The following is a 15,205-nucleotide window of genomic DNA, read 5'->3' as shown; positions in this document are numbered from 1 at the left end:
ACAGAGGTCGTTGGCGGATGACCACCATTGAAGGTCTGCTGTCTTGCAGGACAGAAGTGGAATCATCTTGGAACCCGGGTCTGTAGCCTGGGACCAGCAGCTCCAAACAGCAAGCTGAGTGAGTCTCATTTTCAGACGTGCAAGAGGCAGAGCTAGCACGCATGAGGCCTAGAAGTCTCTGGATCCACCAGGCCGACATATGGGAGGACTGCAGGAAAAAAATGGCATGTGGCTGAAGGGTCTGCAATCCTGTCCTCCATCAGGAACAGTCTGGTGCTGAGGTGTCCCAACGGAAACCCAGAAAGATCAGGTCTTGAGAGACTGTCAAAGTTTTCCGCCAGTTCACTGACAGCCGAAGATGGAACAAGAGCTGAAGAAGTGACTGGAGATTGGTCGAGCAGGCTTGTGGGTAAGAACTGCGCAGAAGCCAATCGTCCAGATATGGATCTACATTAATCCCCTGTAGTCTGAGGAACGCTGCAATGATCAACATCTTCGTAAAGACACGTGCTGCTGAGCTGAGACCAAACAGAAGCACACAATACTGGAAGTGGTCCATTCCCACAGAGAACCATAGATATTTTTGATGTTATGTTATGTTAGCGGTACTTGTATAGCGCACCGTTACCAACGGAATTGGTCCCCAGGCGCTCTGGCAGATCTGTAAACAGGAAGGGTGGGGTAGGGTTAGTCGGGAGGAGGGGAGCAGGAGAGTGGGAGAAGTGGTGTGCTGTTGGCAGCTTCAGCTCGGTATACACCAAGTGCTGGGCTTTGGTGTTAGTATCGGATCGGATGAAGGCCTCGAGTGCTGTGGGTGAAGTTTATGTGTTGTTGATGCGGTGTGGTAAAGTGTGTGCGGATTGCTGGGAGAGAGATGGTTGTGTTGTTTTGCGTGGGTTTAAGTATGCAGAAGATTGAGGGTTGGGTTGGTGGGGTCTGTATCCTGGTTCAGGTACTTATGATTCCGTTAGAGTTGTAAACCTGTGGGTTCGGCTGTTGCTGGGTCCTCGTGGGCTGACTCGATTTGGTGGTGTTGCGCTGATCCAATTGTATCCTATTGAGTATGGTTTCGATTGGTGGGTGCGTATGAACCTAATCTTCAGGTGTGGGACTGGGTGGGTGATACCTATTCTCAGGTGATCTTGTGTGACCCTGGTCGGTTAAGGCTTTCAATGGTTCAGGGTCGGGGTCATGTTTAAGTGTTGTCCTAGTGGATCCGTCTTGGTGAGCGTGTGTATTCAGACGTTCGCATCCTTCTGTCCTGGCTGGTTCTTTGATTTCCGTGGGGTGAACATCCTTGGGACTGTTGTTTAGTTGTAGTTTTGTGTGGTGAGGCATTGTGCTTCCTGCTTTGTATTGGTGGACAGAGTGTAGTGATGAAACATTCTGTTTCTCACCCATTGCATTGGGACCCATGATGCAGTGCTTCCTTTCCCTCTTTATGTTTTGTTCTTAGGGCTGTTGAGGAAGGTTATAGTTAAGGTCATGGTCCTCTTGTTGATTCGTTCTAGTGTTTCTGTCTTAGTTTGCTAGGTTTACTGTCTTTGGTTGTACTGCGACTGTCTCCCGTTTGGTCCTTTAGTATGCTGTGGGATATTTACCTCAGCTTTTCCCATTGGTTGATCGGTGTGTATCGCGGTCACTCTACGTTCATTGATTTTTTAGTTATGTCGGTGCCCCTGTGGCCAGTCTTTCTAGTTATGACGTGAAGAGCCAGGTTTTGAGTAATTTCCTGAATAATAGGTGGTTTCTTGTGTTACGTTTGTACTTTGGAAGGTCGTTCCAGGTTTTCGGGCTTGGTGAGAGAAGGAGGATCCTCCAAGTTTTCTTTTGTTTTAGGGCTTCGGTTCCAGGCGGATGTCCATGCTTGATCTGAGCGTTCTTGTCGGTTGATGTAGGCACAGTTTGTCTCTTAGGAACTCAGCGCCTTCGTTGTGTAATGCACATTGTTTTGAATTTTATTTGTTTTATTGGTAGCCAATGTAGTGTTTTCAGCACTGGTGCGGTGTGTTCTCTTCGGGGTAGTTTCAGAAGTAGTCTGGCTGCCGCGTTTTGAATACGTTGTAGTTTTTTTTTTTTTTTTAGGATTCGTTCAGGCATGCCTAGGTATAGGCTATTGTCGTAGTCTACTTTGGACATGACGAGGGCGATGATGGTGGTTGTTTTGTTGGCGAACGATAACGGTAAAATTCTCTTTGCCGCTCGCAGGAGGAAGAAGCATTTCTTGAGGAGAGCGTTTACTTGTGGCTCTAGCATGAGATTATTGTCCATCAGAATCCCCAGGTTTTTTACAATCGCCGAGGGTGCTGGGGTTGTCCAGAGTTCCCTTGGCCAAGGGATGAATTGGTTTTCTCCTCAATTTTTTGTGACAATCATTATTTCAGTTTTGCCTGGGTTGATTTTGAGGGAATTGGAGTTCATCCAGAACAATACATCGCTGGGGCAGTTTTCTAGCGTTGAGTTTCTTTCCGGGTTGCCTTGTATTTTGAAGATTATTTGTGTATCATCAGCATAGTTTTAGCAAGTGAGGCCGTGGCTTTTGATGATTCTGATCAGAAGATACAGGTAAATGTTGAATAGTAGCGGGGAGAAGGATGATCCTTGTGGTACTCCACAGGTGGAATCTCTCGGGCTGGATTTGAATGGTTTCATCCATACAGTTTCCGTTCTGTTTGTTAGGAAAGATTTGATCCATAGTAGGGCACTGTCTGTTATTCCAAGTCCTTCTAATCTCGTTATGAGGGTGTCATGGTCGACTGTGTCAAATTTAATTTCCCGCTGTATCTTTGAGTAGTGGCCTGATGTGTGCAGTTTTGAAGGCTTGTGGCACTTTCCCAGTTGCAATGGAATGGTTGAGGACGTTCCTGTGATATTCCATGGGAGTTGCTCGTTTAAGAATTGATTTGTATATGTCTGGTGGGCATAGGTCTTTGGGGGGGACCCTGAGTTATTGCTTTCATTCACTAGTTTGACGAAAATGTCTCCACTGATATTTCTGGAAAGCTTCGTAGTTTGTTTGGGTGTTCCTCCCGGGTGTAGGTTGGGGTTGTGGTCAGATCAGACGGTCTGCTTTGAATGGTTTGTTGGATGCTGGTGATTTTGTTTTTGAAGTGGTCTGCAAGGTCGTTGCAGAGTTTCGCGGACGGAGTTGGTGTGTTGTTACATCCCGGAGGGTTTTTGATTTCGTTTATGATTTTGAAGAGCTCTTTTTGGGTGTTTGGTGCTTCGAAGATTCGGTTGTCGTAGTGTTTCCTCCAATGTGGATTCCAGATCAGAATATGCATGTATGCATCCTGAAGGTCCACCACGCTGAGTCAATCGCCCTTCCGGAGAGAGGACTTTATCTGGCAGAGTGTAATCATCTTGAATCTCTCTTGGAGTAGGAAGAGATTGCACTTGGAGAGGTTGAGGATAGTGCCCAGGCCAGCCTTGTTGGGTTTGGGCACTGTAAACAGATAGGAGTAAAACCCCTCCCCTTGCTGCTTGAGATGGCAGACTCACACATACTTAACCAGCACCCTACATTGATGTACACCATCATGTCCTGAAATGCACTGAAAGGAAGCGAACAAAATGAAAATGTGGGTAATCTGTAGCAATCCAAGGTGGCACGTAAAAGGATTAATAGGCACCAGGCCTATTTTTTTGCCCACCAGGAAGGTCATGATGGAGAACTAGAAGATCCCAAGCCAATGTTCCGGTCCTCGCTGACCAGTCTAAAAGCGTGACCTCCAATGCATTTGGTGATTACCCCAGCAGCTCAGCATTCAGACCCCAGAAAGCTGTACTTGCAGCATCGGCAGTAGAGGTGCTAAGGACCTGAACATACCTTTTTAATGACTTGGCAATTGTGGCCGTGGAACTTGTGTCCACAAGAAGCCAGTATTTTATACAGCACTTTGTCCTCTGAAAAACATCCTTCTGGTTCTGGGAATGGATTAACCGGTTGATAAGCGGCCTCTTGAAAAGGGTCAATCCCATTGTGTTAGGGGGACTGCAGCCAGAGCTAGTAGACACGTGCCTGCTCAGCACCACGGGTGAGCTATAGATAGTGTCGCAAGTTGGCCCGACATGATGGGGGTCATCTATAGTCGAGCAGTCACAGGAGGATCGCACTCACTGGCTCTGTGTGTGCTCATGAAAAGTGAAGACTGCTTAGGTGTAGCTTATGTGCACTGCTATGCTGCAGGAACACCTCGGGCTAACATATGAAAAAGATGTTGGCTGGACAAACGGAATTGGGAAAACCATGTGCCCATAAGATGGTGTTGCCCCAAACACAGTTTGGGAAGGTGTGCTTCTGCAGTGTCGACACAGCAAGAAGCTTGTGTCCTGTGGCGTGGAGGGAGACCAGGAAAAATGTCCAAAAAAAAAAAATCAGTGGGTGGAAGAAATCGCCTGACTCGGAGCCTGAGAAATAGGCCCAAGGGGGCACATCTCGTATGCAGAAAATATGTGCAGTCTGCGAAGGAAGAAAAGGGGCCACCAAAGGAAACAGATTCTCATAAGTGGTCGAGGCCGATTCTGGGAGGGGTGCAGAACATGTACCCGGGTTTTCAACCTTTTACTCTAAAAAGAGAGCATATCAGAGCACAGAGAACATTAGTCAGCACTGGAGGAAGGCTTCCTGGGACATCGGCGTGAGAACAGATGCACTTCTTTTTACTCATGTGGAACTCCAGATCCTTGGGACTTGGACTCCCATCAGCAGTAGCCAGCATAGTCGGTGGTGAAAGATCATAGGAGTTGAAGTCCGAATTATCTGGACATCCACATAATAAGTAACCACAGGAAAGAACCCAGTTATCCTTGTAAATAACGGCTAATATTTCATCCAAGTCACAATTTTGGCTAAAGACGCAATACTACCAAAAACGTAAAACTGCTGATCATTCAATGATCTTTGACACTTCAGCAATTTTACATTCATGTTTGGGCACTTGGGCAGGTTGTTCCAGGTTTCAAATATTTTTCAAGATGGTCTGTGGGAACTTTCTTCCCACCTTCTCTACACCAATAAAGCAGCCAGAATGTGTTGATCTATTTTCTCTTTCGTCCCAGAGGGCGTTCAACCAACAGCGCTTTCAGATCATACCAATGGTATATAAGGCGCTACCCAAATGCACAATAACATAACATAAGAAAGTTAAATTCTGCTTGTTCAATTAATAAAGCAGGAGAGGTGCACTAAAGTGCAAACTCCGAGTGTTCCTCTGTACTAATACCAACATGTTCCTACAAAAACAATAACCACAGTTCGCATTTATGTTGTGCTTCGCTTTGCCGGTTTACCAGTTTTCAAATGTGCTTGGAGTCTGACTCTGTCTCGTCTCCCCCACAAGTCGTGTTGGAGCACTATACACTGCAGGGTAAGTAACTTGCATTGCTACATAGGGCCGCAGACTCCAGGGATCCCATCAAAGTCAGCCAATCCAAGCTCTATGTTGTGCAAAGTGCCTTGAGCCGATTCAGTTCAGTGTGATCTATGCAAGGAAACACACTGGCCTAGAGGAGAACCCGACTAGAGAGACAGACTCGCCGAAGATAAAAATAATGAGTCAAGGAATCTCTTTTCAAAGCAGTGGTAAGTGTGGTCTGGTCGTGTGTCACTGTACATAATTAAGTCGGGCACACCCGCCTTCTCCATCCCCTTCCTGACCAAATCATCAATTCAGAGAAAAATAGATATTCCAAGGCGGATAAAAGATCAAAAGCAACTTCAATACACAATCCCAGCTGCCGCAATGCTCACTTTATAATCGCCCTCTAGTCCATTTCACAGAATGTAATTGGAACTCAGCATGACCGGCCCAGCTCATTATTATACTCTTTGAAGGCAACATTTGAACCAAGAAAAAACATTTTTAATTCCAAGCTTCCAGTTCTTGCTAGATCAAACTATCATCTTGGTACATTGATTATGACAAAAAAGCAACCATCACCACAATTGAAATGAATGACTCTTGCCGCAACTACTGAATCATTCTGCAGGTTTTCAACATCAACCCCAATAATATTTTCCTCTTTCAGGGGGAAAAGAGTCAAGCATCAAAAAAGAACAGGGGTCCTTCAACCAAATTTAAGGACTGAGATTAGCGAGTCGGGCCTGAACTGGCAAAGAGAAGGGAAGACGATCAAGCAAAATGCCGAACCGGAGAGGTGAGACCCTACAAGTGGGGTCAGTAACGGAGCTCAACGGCACACAGACAGCAGAAAATGGGAGAGTGGTTAATCCGCGAGCTGCTGTACACAATAAGGTCAGGCTTCGAAAATGTAATACCTTGCACTTTTTGCCATTTCATTATGCTGTAAATAGGTCTTGCTACTTTAATGGCATTTAATGTTTGGATTTCGAAAGGTGGCGTTCAGTAGGTCCTACTGGGGTTCAGATCTCCTGGCTGGATGTCTTTCTAAGCAGCAAGCTCTTAAACCACTGAGCTATCTGAGCCGCAAAGTAGAACAGAAACTGAGGATCAAGGGAGGCATTTGGGAGAAGAGACAGCCAGCAACCTTTGGTTGTGATGTTAGCAGATGTTATGTTTTATATCTTGCTCGATTGCAACTTAACTCTCTTTACAAGTAGAGTAGATTGAGTGAGCTGGCCAACACGTGTATGATCAGAGATCATCTGATTAACAGCAAAGCTGTAAGTGGTTTCCAGAAATCAAGCTAGCAATGTTTTAGGCAGAAGACACCAAAATGATCTGGCATGCCAATTTGAGAATCCGGAGAAGGTGACTGGATGAAGAACAAAGTGTACAATTAGGCTTGCATGGTAGAAATCTGGTGCACAGCCTCAAGGGAGAGCCATTGCTTGTATGGCTTCGTAAGCCATGTCAAATAAATTGAATTTGTTCTTTGAGCAAACTGGAAGGCAGTGAAATGGGATTAGGGAGATAGTTTGATGAAGGAGCTCCAGCAACAAGCAGGACAGACAGTTCCGTTAGTAGAGAATACATGACATCAATGAAAATGTGATATTATGGTACTGATTTTAAGTAATCCTCCTCCTGGTGATCCTCCTGATCCTCCTCCTCGGGATCCTCCTCCTCCTCCTCCTCCTCCGACTGCACACAAACAACCCACAACTTCCTGCTTCCTGATGTCTTTATCCTCTTCCACTTCCTCCAATTGGTTTACTGTCCCTGGCCAATCTAGCCCGGTCTTCCCCACCCGGGAGGTGTTACAAACAGACGTTTCAAGTAGTAGGCAAAGCCCCACCCCTTTTCTCTGTATATGGCCGCCATGAGGTAGAAATGGCAGCCTGTGCTGCTCAGTGTCCAAGTACAAGATTGGGGGGTGGCTTGGCATGGCATCCCCGAAGGTAAGTAAAGTCTTGTCCGGGGTATGTTGATCTGATATAAGTCCCAGGTGATCTAGTGTAACTGTAGCATCTTTGATACTGCGCACACCGGCGCTGGGGAGCGGTGTATGGCATGTTAGGTGGCTCAGTAAGATCTCCACTGTTTTAGTGTCTTTCGAGACTCGTATGGTATTGCCGTCTATGGTGACTGACTGATAAGACGGCTCAAGTTTGCTCAGGCGTTGTGAGGTACCCAAGATAAGGAGCTCCGTCTTATCGTCGTTCAGACATTGCTGGTGCTGGGCCATCCAAGCTTGGATGACCAGGTAGACGTCATTGAGGGCCTTAGTGTCAGCTAGAAAATCACCGGAGATAGGAATGAGTATCTGGGTGTCGTCCGCATAGTTGGTGTAGGAGACACCCAGATAATCAAGCACATCAAAAAGTGGTTTCGTAAAGATATTGTAAAGTGTAGGTGACACGCAAGAACCCTGGGGTACGCCGCAATGAATAGAAGGATCCGCGGCTGCGGAGGGCGCAAAGACCCTCATGGATCTGTTGCTCAAAAAGGATTTGATCCAGGCCGCAGCGGACGGTGAGAAGTTGGCAGCAGAGTGGAGGTGCCTGCAAAGGATCTGGTGGTTAACCAAATCAAATGCGGCGGAGAGGTCGAGAAGTAGTAGCATTGCTATTTTGCCTTTGTCCTTCAGTACTTCGATCTGGGTTTTTAGGTCTAATAGAGCCGTTTCGGTCCCATGTCTGGGCCGAAATCCAGATTGTCGTAGACCTAACAGATTGTTTGATTCGAGGTAGTTTTGGATCTGCAGGTAAGCTGCACGGTCCAATAACTTAAGCAAAAATGGGACTAGTAATAGGTCGGAAGTTCGTGGGTATGCTTGGGTCAAGAGAAGGTTTTTTTAGTAGCGGGATCACCCACGCGTCCTTAAGGTTGTCCGGGACAATACCTGTTTTAAATGAGGAGTTAAGGAAGGCTGTAATGAATGGAGCTAAGTCGTGGGCAGAATCCTTGATGATGGGAGCTGGGCACGGGTCACCTTGGCAGTTGGACGGTTTAATCCTCCGGATGATGTTTTCTACCTCAGTGACAGTGAGCGGTGAGAAGGTGAAGGGTTTGGTATTAGCCATTTTGGGAGGGGTGGGCCTGGTAGCGGAGAGGGAGCGGTTGTCACGCTTCAGGCTGTCCTGCTTTTCTTTAATTTTGGATTGAAGCACAGCGATTTTGTTTAGTAGGGCTGCTTGGATGTTAGCACACCATTTGCTGTCTTTCGTGCATGTGTCTGGAGGGGAAGACTGGGGTTTCGAGCTCTTTTAGGATTCTAAAGAGTTCCTTGGAATTTGAATCTGCTTGCATGATACGATTGTTGAGCGGTTCTTTTTTAGCAGTGATGATGGCATCTTTATAAATAAGGGAGGCGAGGAGGAAACCATCTTTATGATCATCAGACGGGTAGCTTTTCCAGCGATTTTCCGCACAGCGTTTAGCTTTACGGAGGATTCTTAGCTGTGGAGTGAACCATGAGTTAAGGTATGCTCGCGGTTTAGCCTTCCTCGGTTTGATAGGTGCTATAGAGTCAATAGCCGTGAGCATCGTTTGGTTGTAGGTGTCTGCGAGGGAGGTGGGATCAGAGCATGAGTTGGTGGCCGCATTGAGGGAAGGGAGTAACAGTGGGAGGAGTTGTTCTTTTGTTATATTTTTTTTTATTGCGGGTGGGGAGTGCTGGGGCCATTGGTGTTGGGGCTCGTGGGGTAGCTTCAATGTTAAACGTTATGATGTGATGGTCAGGCCATAAGCATGGGGAGTTGTTGAGGATCTGGATGTTGCAGTTGGAGCCGGCTAACCAATCAATGGTCCTACCTTTGATATGGGTCGGTTCTTGGATGTACAAGGTGAGGCCAAGGTCTATGAGAGCATTCTCCAGATCAGTTGCTACAGGATCTTTGGGGTCGCCACGACCTAGATTAAGGTCGCCTAAGATGATTGATTGTGAGTTGTTTTTTGTTTTGTCTAGAAGGAGAGAGGAAATTTCACTGACAAAGGTGGGTGCCGGACCTGGGGGCCTGTAAATAAGGTGAAGGGTGGCCGTTTGGTTGGGTGTTAGTAATAATTTGATAGACAGCAGTTCAGCTGATTCGAGTTTGGAATCGGATACCACTCTTGGGTCAAGGGAATTTTTGCAGATGAAGGCCACGCCGCCACCTCTAGTTTGAGCAGAGGAGCGGTCAGAGCGCGTGTTGCCATAGTCAGGCGGTAGGGCCAGGGCTAGAGAGGGGCCCGTTGCGGCATGTAGCCAAGTTTTGGATATGGCAATGAAGTCAAGGTCTGCAGTGGTGATAAGGTCGGCTATGTCAAGCGCGTGTGCTGTGAGGGATCTAGCATTGATAAGGGCGCCCTTGAACACAGGCAATTTAACTCCTGTGGTCTTAGTTTTGCCAGTAGAAGTGGGCGAGGGTGGGCTAGGTGGTGTGTGTAGAGCTTGCTTGGTGGTGTTAGAGCGGGAAGGACGAATGCAGAATTTAGTGCCTAGTCTCTTATTCCTGAGAATGAGGGGGCAAGGTTGGTTAGGAGTAGGTTTCATGGCAAAATGTTCAAGCTAGAGTGCTGGGTCATTAAGGTATTGGTTGATCTGGTTACTAGGGTGGTGAGCGCCTGCGGTAGTTGCTGAGGGGCTCGCTATATGGGTCAGTCATGGTGGGTGAGGCTGGGTTGTATAGGTTTGGGCAGGCAAGATAATTAGCCTCAAGGGCAGGGGTGGTTGCCTTAGGTAGTTGAATGATTAGGGCAGCGTGTGTGGCTAGGATGTAGTGCAGTAGAGGGCGCACACTGACGTGCATGATGGTGGTGCTAGCTGCCTGAATAGGGTACCTATGATCTTGTTGACAGGGACTAGATTGGTCCTGAATGGGACCGGTATGACGGTGGCAGTAAAAGCAGGTGCTATAGTGTGACTAGAAGCCTGGGAGAGGCATTGTAAGATGCAGCACAGCTATGTTTGGGTGTCAGGCACATTAGATACAGCTCGGTTAGGCTACAGTACACCTAGTAATATCTAGGGGTGACACGTTACAGTGGGCTAGGGTGCACACAGCAGGGCAACACCTAGGTTTGACATATCACAGTGGCCAAGTAGCATGCACCTAGATAGGGGATCACAATAGCTAGATGCACAATTTGAAATGGTCTGAAAGCGACCTTAGGGCACAACACAATTTGAAATGGTCTGAAAGCGACCTTAGGGCACAACACAATTTGAAATGGTCTGAAAGCGACCTTAGGGCACAACACAGTTTGAAATGGTCTGAAAGCGACCTTAAGGCACAACACAATTTGAAATGGTCTGAGAGCGACCTTAGGGCACAACACAATTTGAAATGGTCTGAAAGCGACCTTAGGGCACAACACAATTTGAAATGGTCTGAAAGCGACCTTAGGGCACAACACAATTTGAAATGGTCAGAGAGCGACCTTAGGGCACAACACAATTTGAAATGGTCTGAAAGCGAACCTAGGGCACAACACAATTTGAAATGGTCTGAAAGCGACCTTAGGGTACAACACAGTTTGAAATGGTCTGAAAGCGACCTTAAGGCACAACACAATTTGAAATGGTCTGAGAGCGACCTTAGGGCACAACACAATTTGAAAGCGGCCTTAAGGCACAACGCAGTTTGAGTGTAAGACTACCAGCAGCCTGGACGTGTGCAGATTAGGGTCAGGGACACCTTCCTGACTGGTATGGTGACATATACTTTGCTAAGCATCATAAGAGAGCCGATGTGCAGCGTGCATGAGTTTGAGTAGTCAGTGGGCTAAATAGTGTGCAGTTAGTGCAGTAACAGCCCAAGTAGGTAGAACTACAGTTCGGTATGGTGACCGTATTGAGAGCTGGGAGCGAACGAGACCATCAAAGTAGCGTGACTTGTACAAAGACAGGAAGCGGGCAAGCCCTGCAAGTAGTTTAGTATGCAAAGCAGGTTAGAAAGCTACCGGCGAACGGGCAAGACATGCAGGCGCAATACAGGTAAGGAAGGTAAATGTGAAATAACCTTAAAGGAGTCAAGATGGGACAGTACCCTGTAGGGAGCGACCTAGCGCGGCTCAGGAAGCATACATAACAGGCTAGCAACAACATAGCAAAGTCTAACGAAGTCGAGGACAGAGTCGAGATATTACTGATGCATCTTGCAGATCACAACAAGCAAGACAAATTCGGGAACGTTATGTTTAATAGCCAGAATGGTGGGCAGTGGAGTCATAGGAGCCTTACCCCACGGGACAGAGTTCAGGACCCGGGCCTCGGACGCCTCCGGACAGGCTCCAGACAGGCAGGGATCCTTGGGTCAATGGTCCTTTGGGTGTGGGCCGGCGCTTGCCTGCCGGTGTGTGATTGGCCTGGTAAAGGCAGGGCAAGCCAATCGCGGTGGGCGATGCGGTCATGTGGACGAAGATGAGTTCGAGAGGGTGCCGGCGGCCATTTTAGATAGGGGATCCCTCGTGGATTCCAATGGTGGCCAAGTGAGAATGGCTAGAAAGCGATCTAGAAAAAGAGAAGCTTGGCATGCACTGATGTCAAGAATCATTGGGTGAAGCAAGTGGGTACTGTCCATGTATAAACTAGCACTTGGGGAGGGCACAGGAATTGGGGCCCTCTCAGCTGTCACCTTCATGCTCTAGGGTAGGACAGGCTCTGGCTTCCACCCTGGTAGGCCTCCCATCCTGGGCTTAGAGGATTTCCTATCCCCCTCAAAACAAAGGCAGTTTACAGACCTTGTCAGATCAGATAAAGCAGACAAGTCAGTGTACTATCACGCACATTTTACACGGGTTAGACTACAGGGTAAAGGGGAATTAATGCCCTTTGCGGAACAATTGACTCAGAAGCCAAAACAAAAAAAATGCCTTTGTGCCATCAACAGAATTACTTAAATCTAGGGACGGCAAACAAAAAGACACCTTTTAGGGAAAAACAGCTGGACATTTCAAAACGCTAAGAACAATTTATACTTTTTTCTCTGGTACAAAGGATCATGAATGCTCTTGTAACCTCTAGCAAATACCTAGGTCTTCTGATGGGGAAAATTGCTAATGTTTAGAATGTACAAAATGCAGCAGTGCAGTCTTTCCTTTTAGCAACATTGCAGCAACAACATGCACTCTGATGAATTCCAGGGTATGGTCACTGCATCCATGGGGGAGGCCCCTTTCCATGAGGCCAGGGAGGTGAGGCTACTACCCGATATTCCCCCTCGGGGTGGTACTCAGCGGGTGGATCTCATGGCAGGGAAACTCTTCAGGTGACCGGTGGCACTGGGAGAATGCAGTATTCCAATCCCCCCCAATCGCCTGACCCCTAGACCCCCTTACCCCTAGACCCCCTTTTTGAGACCTCAATAACAATCCCTTCCTGCATAGAGTCATGAGATATTGCCACGCTAGTATTGCCCTAGTAAGTACCGGGATGAAGAAGATCTGGAGTTACCCAAGTGAGGATTCACTTCCTAGTACTGTGACGAGGAGGCACTCCAGTGACCAACAAGGAAGCCAGAAGATCAGTACTGTGTTGAGGGAGAAGCACAGAAGCATGAGGATCACCTTTGAGAACCACAAAGAAGTCTAGTGGTTGGTGGTTTCCGATTGGTCCATCCAGAGTAGAAATAGAAGAGAGAAACCAGGAAGTGTCATCAAGCCTTTCCTGGACAAGCAGGGAGCAGGAATCCTCTGCTGGAACAGAAGGGTTTGTGCACCACTACACTCCCCAGAAAGGATTTCATGTTTGAGCAATATCTAATGCATACTTACTTGAAGTCAATCCTTCCAGCAGTTTTTAGTTTATGGTGAGAAAGGCCTCCCTTAGGAGTGTCAATGGATAATGCAACTTGTGGCAACAGGCAAAGTCTTTTTTGGAAAATGATAATTCTTCAACAGGTGCCCAAGTTTCAAGCATTACCAAAATCAAAAAAAGATTTTTTCAACAGGGAAGGAGGTTGGTCAGGAACATACCCTTTAAATTTATCTCAAGAAAAGCAATATGTGAAGGCCTTAAGAAGTAAGCTACCTTTACTTTAGTGGCATAACAGATCGCTTCCTTCGATTGAATGGAGGCACTTAAAAACTGGAAACAATTTCGATTGGGAACGTGGCGTGTCTTAACTCCATAGCATCTGCTAACCAGTCGGTAGAGGAAATTCATTGCCACTATAGAACCATCTCATATTACACAGTTCTCATCTTAAGTCATGTGCTAATCTTACAGAAGACTTAAGTAAAGGAAGTTGGAACCATCGTAACATGCCAGGCTTTGTGATTTCTAAATACTGTTTATTAATGGTTTTGCAATATCTATATGGGGGAATCAAACTAATTCCATAAATCAAAAGGGAGTCAGCTAGGAATCCTTATACAATCTGCATGTACTACTTCCGGATTTCAAGCCATGACATGCATAGCTGTCCTGCCAGTCTCGAGCAACTCAGCAAGAGACACAGAATAGCTATGCATGCCATACGCTAGGTCCTGTGGGAGAGAAAAACTCAAACACCGCCTCTGAAATGACCCAAAGTCTACGGTAGTCCTTTGCATACTTGCTAACAATTAAAACGGTCACAGATAGGATGGAGTTAGGCTCACCAATCAAGTGCAGGCAGAGGAATCTGCATGCCAATTTTACCTCTCAGGGGCAGTATGCAGACACGGTCAGTCAATCGTCAAAGCATAGTCTCTAAATGTTTAGTGGGGGTTGAATAAAAGCCTTTTAGATGCCAGTTTGGTGCGTCAAGGAGGGCATGCGTGGTCGGGTCAAGTCTCATTATGGGCCTGCGTCTCTTCAAAAGTCGATAGGTCTTGCAAAAGTCAACAATAGCAGCATTTTTCTTAAAATATAATCTTTTTAAATGTGCACAGTCATAATTCTGCTCGCTACCCCAGATTCTTAAAGCTGCCTACCACGCAACGTTGTGCTCGAAGGACAAAAGAAAGTTACTGTAATTTCCAACCGTGGGGCTCTTAATGATGGGTCCGGGAATGCACCACCCATTACCGGAGAGGCAGAGCATCATAGCAAAGGCCACTCTGAGGTGGAGCCTGCTCTCTGGAAAGAGCTGCTGAAAGCAGATCAGCCCTCCCTGACCTTTAGCCATTGTATTAACATCCTTGCAATCTTTTTAATGTGAGATGTGCTTCATGATTTAAAGGTTAGTCAGTATTCAGTGAATTTGAAAATTACCTGGCTCTTTAGCCACTTTCTCAAAATTGTAAAATGTACTATTTTCGAAATGTTTTTAGAACATGACTCATCCCCTACCCGCCCCCTTTTGCCCTCACTCACTGGGTCCAACTCCAGGCAGATTTGTACACACCACTGATAATAAACAGCAGAAGGACCCCCCCACCCCTTACAGTACTAAAGGTTTACAAACAATTCAAATGGAATTGAGTTGAATTAGGGTGAAAAGGTCCTGTTAAGCAAACGAAGGATGGAAAGAGCAAAGTAGTAAGCAAAATGGTTTTGGAACCATTACCGGAAGTACTCCAATGTCATCACCATAATGCTGTAATAACCACAACAGGAAGGAACATCTCAAACAACCCCCTGTCATGCCTTGCTGCTTCGATTGGCTTAGCGAAGGAAGGCCATGCATTATATGCTCCGAATGCCCATGCATTCGTCATCTATCAACAATCACTTTTGCATAAGCCGATGGCCGACTATTATAGCGATTGCAAAGCTAACACGCTAGAGACGGGTGGTCATTTACCTTGAATTCTGGAGTTTTAAGATTTGCTCTCCTCAGGTGACTGGTACTTCCTATAGAGAAAAACAATTAAGAACTTTAAAAGATATGCTGCATTCATAGAAGTAAATGCATTTATGTATGTGCCCCGTA

The 15,205-nt window shown here is 46.6% G+C and overlaps 1 protein-coding gene across 6 annotated transcripts in view; it reads right to left on the bottom strand.

The window, feature by feature from the left end:
- The window catches only part of ADARB1 (adenosine deaminase RNA specific B1), a 1,064,814-nt gene that overhangs the window by 716,340 nt on the left and 333,269 nt on the right, over positions 1-15,205 (bottom strand). For all 6 annotated transcript variants that reach the window (XM_069615858.1, XM_069615857.1, XM_069615861.1 and 3 more), the window contains one exon: positions 15,077-15,126. The gene's annotated coding sequence lies outside the window, so the exon portion shown is untranslated. The remainder of the gene's footprint in view (positions 1-15,076; positions 15,127-15,205) is intronic.

Source organism: Ambystoma mexicanum, chromosome 9 (genome assembly GCF_040938575.1).
Source record: "Ambystoma mexicanum isolate Mex_15411 chromosome 9, UKY_AmexF1_1, whole genome shotgun sequence".
Taxonomy (NCBI): Eukaryota; Metazoa; Chordata; class Amphibia; order Caudata; family Ambystomatidae; genus Ambystoma; species Ambystoma mexicanum.
Note: the sequence above shows the minus strand (reverse complement) of the source record. Positions and strands in the feature narration are given on the sequence as shown.